The sequence below is a fragment of the Monodelphis domestica genome, chromosome 6, assembly GCF_027887165.1.
Source record: "Monodelphis domestica isolate mMonDom1 chromosome 6, mMonDom1.pri, whole genome shotgun sequence".
Taxonomy (NCBI): domain Eukaryota; kingdom Metazoa; phylum Chordata; class Mammalia; order Didelphimorphia; family Didelphidae; genus Monodelphis; species Monodelphis domestica.
Genome location: NC_077232.1, coordinates 69,711,049 through 69,723,724, shown reverse-complemented (window position 1 = coordinate 69,723,724; position 12,676 = coordinate 69,711,049). Strand labels below are relative to the sequence as shown.

General features: G+C 37.4%; 1 protein-coding gene across 3 annotated transcripts in view; it reads left to right on the top strand.

Annotated features, from left to right (window-relative positions):
* The window catches only part of UEVLD (UEV and lactate/malate dehyrogenase domains), an 87,281-nt gene that overhangs the window by 60,043 nt on the left and 14,562 nt on the right, over positions 1–12,676 (top strand). The gene's annotated exons all lie outside the window — the stretch shown is intronic.

Sequence of the window (12,676 nt, the reverse complement as noted above, 5' to 3'; positions counted from 1 at the left end):
GAAGAATTAAATAACAACTCAAGGGAACACAAGAAGAACTGTCACAAGATGGTACCTGATGGTGCCAAATATATAGGTTCAATAGTATGTACTTCAAAGGAGAGACCAGGTAGGGGTGGAGTCAAGATGGCGGCTTAGAAGCAGCAAAAGTTCAGACCTCTGAAAACCTTTCCTTACCGATCACAAACTGAATGCTTCTAGGGGACCGAAATTCAAACTTAACAACAGGACAGAGGCAGGGAACCCTCCTCCTGGACTCAAATCAAAAAGTACGCCCCCCAAAAGCAGGAATCCAAGAACACTTGGGTCTAAGGGGAAGGCAGAGGGAAGATCCCAGGACCTCTGTCCCCAACCCAGAGGGCTGAGACCCCAGCGGCAGCGGGAACCTCTGGGCCGGCAAAAGTGCTGGTTTGGAGGCTCTACCTTGTGAGCAGCAGGGCACTGGGCTCAGAGTGGACAGCGGGGAGGAAGTCAGGGAGAGACCAGGGCCCATGGCTGGGTCCTTCCATCTGGCTCCAATTTCACCGGGAGGTTTTTGCCTCAGGGAACATCCAGACCAATCCAGTTGAACCTAATCCCATCAGGACTCCTCAGAGCTCAGGAAGGCCAGGACCCCCCCTCCCCAGAGTGCAGGGCCTCCGGCAAGGACAGGAACCTGGGGGCGGGCAAAGGCACTGGGGAACCTCGCAGACAGTGGAGAAGAAGCTGGAGAGAACTGGAGAGAGCCTTGGTGGCCCAGCCTTCCAGGAGCCTTTGGCCTCAGAGCACATACAGCCCAACCCAGTTGAACTTAATCCGATCAAAAGCCTCCAGAGGACCGGGAAGCTAACATTCCTCTCCTAGAGACTGTACCAAGATATCTGACAAAGCTCTAAGAGGGGAGACTGACAGCCCCAAAACCAAAAAAAATGAGAGGAGCAAGAGCACAGACAAATATGGGGAGCAAAGAAGGGTGTGAGATTTAAAATGGTTGAGGTTTTAAACTGTAGTGATTTAAAAAGTGGAAGATATAAATTGTGATAGATATAAGAGAGGGTGAGTAAATTTGACCACAGAAAACATGTTTCACTACAGTGTCTTGGCTTTAAATCAAATATAAGGTGGTCACCAGGGAAATATTCCCAATTATTCAAATACCCAAGTCAACTGGGTTTTATAGAGATTTTTAATTAATAATACAATGAGGAATTAGAGAAAGAGAGAAAGAGTAGGAAAGGAATAATTATGAAGGGCCTCAAGCCAATATGGCCTAGACCTGAGTCTTAAGAGAGAGAATCAGTCAGTCAGCCTTTTAACACTCACCACAAGGTCTGCCTAAGCAAGGATTCTAGTGACACCAGGCCAGCTCCATCTCAGCTGACTTCACCTTAAAGCCTTCCAGCCAGAGACTGTTCCAAAAGGCCTCTCTCCAGAGCCTCCAGAGGAACAGAGTCCCCTTAGAGGAGCTCCAGCGAAACCTCCTTAGAGATTGTCCTCCAAGAGCTTCCCTTCTCCAGAGCCTCTCTCAAGAGATTCTTCCCAAGTGATCCTCATCAGAGATCCCCCAAAAGGAATTCCTCCAAAAGGATATCCTCCTCAAGAGATTCTGCTTTTTCTTATATAGGGGTTTTTCTCCCATGTCACCTCCCCTAAGTCCCTACATCTACCAATCACTGTAGATGCTTTCCAAAGGACTGCCCATCTAAATTCCTGCTAAGTCGACCAATCTTCCTCAGTAAGTCTGAATCAGAAAAAATGCTGCTGTGTCGACCAATCTCCTCAGTAAGTCTGAACGAGAGAAAATACAGCTGAGTCAACTAATCTCATCAAGAGAAAACTTGCCCGACCCTTTTAGGTACCTAGCATCCCATTGTATCAATTCTAAAAACAGGCCTGGCTCAAAGAACTCCTTGCCTTATTATAAGCATGGGTCCAAGTACTTTCATTGTTTAGCAAGGAGTTTTCTGCCCTAAAGCATTCTTAAGTACGGGTGGAATAGAGGTCCTCCCATAGCAAGGAGTTTTCTCCCCTAAAGCAGTCCCAAATAGGGATGGGGTAGAGATCCTCCCATAGCAAGGAGTTTTCACATTCAAGTAGAGTTCTCACTATCTGGTAGGGAATTATTTCAAGTAGGGAATTGGAGGATTCCTCAATGTGGAGTAAAATTTTTTAACATTCATAAGTCTGTGAAATTTTAAGGTTTACAATCCCCCCTGATGATCATGGGGAGACTAGTCTCCCCATTGATCATTTAACATAATCAATTTGTAATCTTAAATGCACTTCTAACTATAGATATTCATGATATTCAATTTTCTAAGAGAAATTAGAATAGTGAGAGAGAAAATAGAAAAGAAAATAAAGCAAAACCAATGTTTTGCTAGGCGCATTGACAGAAAGCCAAATTAGGGGCAGTCCCTTTTGGCATAAATGTGTACATTTACAATAAATGTTCAATCAAAGTTCAGTTCAATCAATCATATACAAAGTTCATTCTTAATCTTCTTGATGAAGTGTAGGTTTTCCGGCATCTTGCTGCAACAGTTCATTCTCTGGATATAAAAGTTTCAAGCTTCTTTCTTGAAGTTTTTTTCTCGAACAAAATCAAAATTTTGAATTTTTATAAAAGTACAATCTTAAACAAAAAATCAAAATTCTTGGATTTTTATAAAAATACAATCTCAAACAAAAAATTCAAAAATTCTTAGATTTTAAATTAAAATACAATCCCCCCTGAAGTAAGTATTTAAAAACATCAAGTTTAGCTCAGAATGCAATGTTGAGTTATGGGGGTGTATGAGTCAATTATCAAAAGAAGAGAAAAGCACAATCAAACACATAAGAAAAAAAATTCAAAATAGACCTTTGTATAGGTCCAATTTAAAGTAATTTCTATCCCACAAGTCTGTAGAACAGAATGCAGTAATATTTCATTTATCCATTTGTAGCCAAGACTACAGGAAGTTGCCATAATATAAGAAGTAAAAAAAATTAGAATTCTATTTTGATAGGGAAGTGTCATTCCCTCATCTGATTTTTTTCTTCATTCTCAGGGATATAGGGAGCCAGCATGATTTGTATGAGTACTTCACAAAGAGTGTAGATACAAGGAAGTCCTACGACTTAACATATGTCAAGCGTCACAACCTCAAGTCTCACATTAGTATTTCCTGTGTGCTCTTTTGGCACTATTCAGGTAAAGTCTCTGCTCCTTGTTTTTATCCCATTTTCTGGAATCAGATGCAAACATTAATCACAGTCCTATAATATTTTATCAATAAATGGCAGGTTCCCATAGTTTAAAGCTTTTAGGTATATATTGATATTATAGCAAGAATATATATTAACTTCTATTACTGCAGGAAAAAAAATATTAATATTAATTATGTGTACCTTCAGTACAAAAATGAGAAAAAATCAAATATTCTAATCAAAATAAAGAAAAGAAATAATAAAAATAAGGGAAAAATCAGTAATTCAATGTGTTCTCAAAAAAAAAACAGCATCCATTTGTCTATGGATTATTATCTCCAATGCATGCGATAGGTTTCAGTCAATCAGTCTCAGCAGAAGATGCTTTCTTCACAAGTGAGCAGTGAATCCAAGAGTCCTTTTCTCCAATCTTTATGCATGTCGGAGTAGTTAACAATATTTGGAATGGTCCTTCCCATGAAGGCTGAGTTGCTCCAGTTCGCTTGAAATTCTTAATATAAACTTTATCTCCTGGATTCAGGTCATGCAGAAAAAAGTCTAGTGGGCCAGCTTGTACTGCAGCTTCGGATTCATGAAGTTCACGTAGTTTGTGCTGTAACTCCTGTGTATAGGAAGCAATAATAATATCTCCCCCTAATAGTGAGGTATATGCTGGGGAGAAAGGCTTAGCCTGTATAGACAGATGTCCAAAAAGCATCTCAAATGGTGAAATATGTAAGTCTCCTCTAGGCCTGCTTCTAAGATAAAATAGGACCAGAGGGAGAATTTCAGGCCATTTTAAATGTGTCTCATTGCATAATATTCCAATCATAGTTTTAAAGTTCTTTGTTCATCCTCTCTACTTGGCCTGAGCTCTGGGGATGATATGGAACACGAAATTTGGGAGTTATTCCCAAGCAAGAATATATCTGATTTAGAACAGAATCAGTAAAATGACTCCCCCTATCAGAATCAATACGTGCTGGCAGGCAAAAACGAGGAATAATTTCCTTTAAAAGTATCTTTGCAACAAAATCCACCGTGGCTTGGGTCTCAGGAAATGCTTCCGGCCATCTGGTTAGTTGATCTACAATTACTAGACAAAATTTATAACGTCCAGCCTTTGGCATCATTATGAAATCTACCTGTAGATGTTCAAAAGGTGTGTAAGCCAGAGGACATCCACCAAAGGTTTTTCCACGAAATGCATGTTGGTTATATGCCTGGCAGATAGAGCAGGCTGAACACACTTTAGAGGCTATGGTAGTTATACCAGGGGTAAACTCGAGCAAACAACAGAAAAAGAAGAAAGAAATTACAATAGACAGCTTCTGCACAGGTAATGAGCAAAGAACGAATGAAACAGAGGGGGAGGGACCAGCAAAGGAAAAATCAGAAATCCCAGCGAATTGGTTACAGGCTTTGGAAGAACTCAAAATTCAATTCAAAACACAATTAAGAGAGGCTGAAGACAATTGGGAAAAGAACTTAAAAACTAAGATAAGTCATCTGGAAACAGAGCCACTAGAACTAAAACAAGAAAATAGTATCTTGAAAGCCAAAATCAACCAGCTAGAAAATGAGGCAGAGGAGATGAAAGATGAGGCAAAGCAGATGAAAGATGAGGTGAAGAAGATGAAAGATGAGAAAAAGGAGATGAAAGACGAGATAAAGAGGATGAAAGATGACCTACAAAGAAAATCAGACCAAAATGAAAAGGACGACCAAAAAGCCAAGGATGAAATCCAGTCTTTAAGAACCAGAATACAACAACTGGAATCAAGTGACCTCACAAGGCAGAAGGACACTATAAAACAAAACCAAAAGAATGAAAAAAAATTGAGGAAAATATGAAGCATCTCATTCATAAAACAGAGGATTTAGAAAATCATTCAAGGAGAGACAATTTAAGAATCATTGGTCTACCAGAAGACCATGACAAAAGAAAAAGCCTGGACATTATATTACAGGAAATTATTAAAGAAAACTGCCCTGATATCCTAGAACAAGAGGGAAAAGTGGAGATTGAAAGAATCCACAGATCACCTCCTGCACTTAATCCCCAACTGACAACACCCAGGAATGTTATAGCCAAATTCAAGAACTATCAGACCAAAGAAAAGATATTACAAGCTGCCAAGAAGAAGTCATTCAGATACCACGGAACCACAGTGAGGATAATGCAGGATCTGGCTGCATCCACACTGAAAAGAAGAAAGGCATGGAATATGATATTCCAGAAAGCAAGGGAACTAGGTCTACAACCAAGAATCAACTATCCAGCAAAACTGACTATATTCTTACAGTGGAAAGTATGGTCATTCAACAAAATAGAAGAATTTCAAGAATTCTTAAAGAAAAGACCAGACCTGAACAGAAAATTTGATGCAGCCAAAGCAGTACTCAGGGGGGAATTTATATCCTTGAGTTCATATATTAACAAATTAGGAATGGCAGAGGTCAATGAATTGGGCATGCAAATTAAAAAATTAGAAAGCGAGCAAATTAAAAATCCTCAGATGAAGACTAAATTAAAGATCGTAAAACTCAAAGGAGAAATTAATAAAATTGAAAGTCAAAGAAGTATTGATTTAACAAATAAGACCAGAAGTTGGTACTTTGAAAAAATAAATAAAATAGACAAAGTACTAGTCAGTCTAATTAAAAAAAGGAAAGAAATAAACCAAATTGACAGTATCCAATTTGAAAAAGGAGACCTCACCTCTAATGAAGAGGAAATTAAGTCAATCATTAAAAACTACTATGCCCAATTATATGGCAACAGATATGGCAATCTAGGTGATATGGATGAATACTTACAAAAATATAAATTGCCTAGGCTAAAAGAGGAAGAAATAAATTACCTAAAAAACCCCATATCAGAAAAAAGAAATTGAATAAGCCATCAAAGAAAGATGAAAAATCCCCTAAGAAAAAATCCCCAGGTCCAGATGGATTCACAAATGAATTCTATCAAATGTTCAAAGAACAACTAATCCCAATATTAAACAAGCTATTTGACAGAATAAGCCAAGAAGGAGTTCTACCAAATTCATTTTACGACACAAACATGGTTCTGATCCCATAGCCAGGCAGGTCAAAAACAGAGAAAGAAAACTATAGACCAATCTCCCTAATGTATATAGATGCAAAAATCTTAAATAGGATACTAGCAAAAAGAATCCAGCTAGTCATCATGAGGGTCATCCACTATGACCAGGCAGGATTCATACTAGGAATGCAAGGATGATTCAATATTAGGAAAACCATCCACATAATTGACCATATTAACAAGCAAACTGACAAAAATCACATGATTATCTCAATAGATGCAGAAAAAGCGTTTGATAAAATACAACACCCATTCCTATTGAAAACACTAGAAAGTATAGGAATAGAAAGGCCTTTCCTAAAAATAATAAACAGTATATATCTAAAACCATCAGCAAACATCATCTGCAATGGGGATAAACTAGAAGCCTTCCCAATAACAATAGCAGTGAAACAAGGATACCCATTATCACCTCTATTATTTAACATTGTACTGGAAACACTAGCAGTAGCAATTAGAGAAGAAAAATAAATTGAAGGTATTAAAATTGGCAATGAGAAGACCAAGCTATCACTCTTTGCGGATGATATGATGGCTTACTTAAGGTATCCTAGAGAATCAACCAAAAAGTTACTCGAAATAATCAACAACTTTAGCAAAGTTGCAGGATACAAAATAAACCCACATAAGTCATCAGCATTTCTATATATCTCTAACCCATTTCAGCAGCAAGAATTAGAAAGAGAAATGCCATTTAAAATCACCCTAGACAATATAAAATATCTAGGAATCTATCTGCCGAGACAAACACAGGAACTATATGAATACAACTACAAAACATTTTCCACACAGTTAAAACTAGATCTAAACAATTGGAAAAACATTGATTGCTCATGGGTGGGACGAGCTAACATAATAAAAATGACCATCCTACCCAAATTAATTTACTTATTTAGTGCCATACCCATTGAACTACCAAAAAACTTCTTTACTGAATTAGAAAAAACCATAACTAAGTTCATTTGGAAGAACAAAAGATCAAGAATATCCAGGGAAATCATGAAAAAAATGCAAAGGAAGGAGGACTTGCAGTCCCAGATCTCAAACTATACTATAAAGTAGTGGTTATCAAAACAATTTGGTACTGGCTAAGAGACAGAAAGGAGGATCAGTGGAATAGACTTGGCGTAAATGATCTCAGCAAGGCAGTTTATGACAAACCCAAAGACCCCAGCTTTTGATAAAAACTGCTGGGAAAATTGGAAGACAGTGTGGGAGAGATTAGGTTTGAATCAACACCTCCCACCCTACACCAAGATAAATTCAGAATGGGTGAATGACTTGAACATAAAGAAGGAAACTATAAGTAAATTAGGTGAACACAGAATAGTATACATGTCAGACCTTTGGGAAGGGAAAGATTTTAAAATCAAGCAAGACTTAGAAAGAGTCACAAAATGTAAAATAAATAATTTTGACTACATCAAATTAAAAAGGTTTTGTACAAACAAAACCAATGTAACTAAAATCAGAAGGGAAGCAACAAATTGGGAAATAATCTTCATTAAAAACCTCTGACAAAGGTTTAATTACTCAAATTTACAAAGAGCTAAATCAATTGTACAAAAAATCAAGCCATTCTCCAATTGATAAATGGGCAAGGGACATGAACAGGCAGTTTTCAGCCAAAGAAATCAAAACTATTAATAAGCACATGAAAAAGTGTTCTACATCTCTTATAATCAGAGAGATGCAAATCAAAACAACTCTGAGATATCACCTCACACCTAGCAGATTGTCTAACATGACAGCTCTGGAAAGTAATGAATGCTGGAGTGGATGTGGCAAAGTTGGGACATTAATGCATTGCTGGTGGAGTTGTGAATTGATCCAACCATTCTGGAGGGCAATTTGGAACGATGCCCAAAGGGTGATAAAAGACTGTCTGCCCTTTGATCCAGCCATAGCACTGATGGGTTTGTACCTCAAAGTGATAATAAGGAAAAAGACTTGTACAAGAATATTCATAGCTGCACTCTTTGTGGTGGCCAAAAATTGGAAAATGAGGGGATGCCCTTCAATTGGGGAATGGCTGAACAAATTGTGACATATGTTGGTGATAGAATACTATTGCGCTAAAAGGAATAATAAAGTGGAGGAGTTCCATGGAGACTGGAACAACCTCCAGGAAGTGATGTAGAGCAAAAGGAGCAGAACCAGGAAAACATTGTACACAGAGACTGACACACTGTGGTACAAATGAACATAATGGACTTCTCCATTAGTGTCAATGCAATGTCCCTGAACAATCTGCTGGGATCTAGGAGAAAAAACACTATCCACAAGCAGAGGACAAACTGTGGGAGTAAAAACACCGATGAAAAGCAACTGCTTGACTACAGGGGTTGAGGGGACATGACTGAGGAGAGACTCTAAATGAACACTCTAATGCAAATACCAACAACATGGAACTGGGTTCGAATCAAGGACAGATGTGATACCCAGTGGAATCATGCATCGGCTATAGGAGAAGTGGGGGGGGGGGGGAGGAAAAGAAAATGATCTTTGTTTCCAATGAATAATGGTTGGAAATGACCAAGTAAAATAATGTTTAAAAAAAAAAAGGAGAGACCAACCACTTCATCCTGGGGCTGTTAGGCTTTTTGGAGGTGATAGTTGAGCTGCACTTTGTAGAATAAGTTAGATTTAATGAGACAGAGAGTGAGCAAGAGGGCATTATTTGTGGTGAAAATAACTTGATCAAAAGGATGGAAGTGGGAAAACACAAAGACATATTCATGGAACAGTGTAAAATAAAAGTGACTTGATATTCATCAGATAGATGCCAGATTATCAGCTGTCCCCAGTGTGGACAGTTTCCTGGTGTTCAGTGATTCTCTGACTCGTTACCAGTTGTCCACTGAGAGCTATTGTCCCTAAGAATCTTTCAAAGTGAACAACGATATTGTAGCTTTGTTGACTGACTAAGTAGTCAAACATTCACCTAAACATTATGGGGATGGATAAGATTAGGATGACTTTACCAGTATACACTGCCATATTTTTATAAAATGTCCCCTTCTGTTCAGAAGGGCAGCCTTTTTTGTCCCTCTTTATAGTAACACATATTATTGCATAAACCCATTGTCTTTATTATTCATAGTTTATAACTTGGCTAATGCTTGAGTATTGCTTTTATATTCTTTCTGAAAGTTATTGTGGAGTGGTAAATGGAAAGACAGCATTTTAGTTAGAAATTCCTAGGTTTAGATCCAGCCTCTGACACATACTTGCTGTGTGACCCCTAGAAAGTCAATTTAATTTTTCAATGTCTTAGGCAACTCTAGACTATAAATTATAGAACACATGCTTCTCTGTGTGAGTTGAGGAAATTTCTTCACTGGAAGTTCCCTTATAACAATAAAATCCCAGATATGTATTTTTCTCTCCAAAAAATTATTTTTCCTGATATAGCTATGCTATAGCTCAGCATTTAGTTGTGTTTTCCATACATTGTGATAGAAAGATTTTCTTTTAAAATTATTTTATTGTTTTAAAATTAATAGCCATTTATTTTCTCTCCTCCCCTTCTCCCCCAATTGAAAAAAAATTTTTATTATAGTCAAACCAAACAAATTTCTGAATTGACTATACCAAAAAATGTATGCCTCATTTGACATCTTGAGTCCATTACCCGTCTTTCAAGTGGGTACAGTTCTTCATCATCAATCTAGTTCTGCTCATTTCACTCTGATTTAAATTCATAAGTCTTCCCAGGTTCCTTTTGTCATCTTTCATAGCACAATAGTATTCCATTACATTCATATACCATGGTTTGTTTAGACATTCCTCAATTGGTGGACACCCCTGCCTTCTTAGTTTCCATTTCTTTGATACTACAACTGTAAAGGGTGAAATTATGATTGAGGCTGAAAAAAAATCTAAATTTAGGTTGTCGCCAAGGGAAATCCCAAATAATAAAATACCCAAGTCAGCTGCCAAATTTTATGGTGATTTAATTGATATAGTAGAGAAGATTTTTAAGAAGAAGGAGGAAGGAAGGGGCTAGTACTGGGCAGGAAGATAGGAGATCTAGAAAGTAAGGTTTTGAGTGTGAAGGAGGAAAGAATCAGCCTGACCTCCAAAGGCTTAGCTAAGATGCCTGAACCTGAAATCAACTCCAGGGCAAAACTCACTACCCAACACTCCAAGATGTCGTAACACTTAGCACGCTGCCAGCCAGAGTCATCTTTCCAGAGAAAGAGGAGGGGCCAGGAAGTGCCATGCCTCATATGGACGTTTTTACATCATTTTTCTGCATCTCATCTGTACCAATGAGGACTTGGCTTGACTTAGGTCAGCCCAGAGGTCTGTCCTTTTTTTTGCACATGTCTGTTGAAGGCCATCTCCTCAGATAATTAAATCTTGAGTTTGATGCAGACCTTCAAAATCTTGTTAAACTGAGTAGGGTGAAGAATGTAGAGTTTCCAAGACCTGATTCTGTTATTACAAGTATCTCCATTGTTACTGATCATGAAATAGCTAAATCACATCTTCTAAGGAATGGTCTGATTAGGGTGGAATAGTTTTGAAATTCACACGACAAAGAGCTGCTGTAAATATTTTTCTATATATATGTCCTCTTCTTTTTTTTATTTCTTGGAGGAGTAAATCCAGTAGTAGTATTGCTAGGTCAAAGGATATATAAAATTTAGTGACTTTTGGGGCATAGTTCCAAATTGCTTTACACAGTGGTTTACAGATCCACCAAAGTGCATTAATGCATCTCTTTTCCTGTAATCCCTCTAGTATTTATCATTTTGCTCCTTATTCATCAATGCCAATCTGGTGGATATGAAGCCTCAGAATTCCTTTAATTTATATTTCCCTAATTTTTAGTGATTGTAGCATTTTAAAAAAGTTTAGCTTATTTCTTTTGAAAACTTACTTCATAATTTTTAAGGGAGAGTTTAAAATAATTTTATATTTTTGTACTCATCATCTCTCTTGACTGTAGCAAGAAAGCCAAATTATGTTCTAGGGCTAGGCAGACACTAAAAGGAGTTGCTGTTTATTTATATAGGTTCTTTTCAACCAGAAGATCACCTTTCCTGGCTGGTCTCCATGCCTCAGCTTCCTCCCTATTCTATTCTGCTTTTTAGAGTGCAGCTTTCATAGTGTTCTTCCTAAAGTTTAGTTCTATGTTACTCCACTTCATTTAATAAACTATAGTGATTGTTACTTTCAGGATCAAATATAAAATTCTCTTTTTAACTCTTTTTTAAAACTTTTAAAACTCTTTATCACCTGGCCTTCTCTTCTCATTCAGTCTTCTTGTACCTTACCTCTCCTCAGAGATATTTAAAATCTTTAAAAAAAAATTTTTTTAACCCGTACCTTTGTTCTTATAATTAGTACTGTGTATTGGTTCCAAGAGAGAAGAGTAGTATGAACTAGGAAATGGGGGTTAAGTGACTTGCCCAGGGTCACACAGCTAGGTAGTGTTTGAGGTCAGGTTTGAGCCCAGGACCTCTCTTCTCCAGGCCTGGTTGTCAATCCACTGAGCCACCTACCTGCTTCTTCCATGTACTCTTAAGATCCATTAATACCAATTTCCTTGCTGTTCTATAATAAAGTTACTCCATCACTTACCACCAGCCATTTTCTCTGGCTGTCCTCCATGGCTCTTCCTTTCATCCCTACTTCCTGACTTCCCAAGATTCTTTCAAGCCTCAGCTAACACATTACCTTCTTCTAAGAAAACTTTATTGGCCCTCCTTAAAACCAGTACTTTCTATCTGAGATTATTTATCCTGTTTTTATCTTGCTTATACATAGTTGAATGTTGTCTCCCCATTACATTGTGTGCCCTTGAGGACAGACACTGTTTTTGTCTTTCTTTGTATATCTAGTGCTTAACCCAGAATCTATGAGTTGAGGTTTAATTAATGCTTGCTGACTAGAAGACTTAAATGTTGATTTATATCTTAACAATAAATGAAAAAGAGGATATTTTCTAAGTTGTTCTTGAGGTCAGTCTTTTCAAGTGTATGGGGAGGCAATGTTCTTCCCTAGGCTGGTTCCAAGTTCTGTTATCAGAATCCATTTCCCTATGAATGCTTTCACTTTACTCATTTTTCTTCCTTTTTTCTCCTCATTTTTCTAAAAAGGAGAAATTTTGGGAAAAGTTCTAAATGGGAGAAAAAAATTTCTTTAATGTTTTCAAGGTTTTTTTAAAATATGAGTCTATTGTCCTGTGTAAAAATTCAACATACATTAAAGCAGGAATAGGCAATCCTTTTTATTTAAATGATTTCCAAATTTGTTTTGCCAGATGAAGCAAAGTTTTTCCTTTTACTGTTGAAAATAGTGATTCAGAGCTCTTGTTTATATTGCAAAAGCAGAACTTGTTTGCCATCTTATAGAACTTAATAAAAATGTCAAAAATTATAC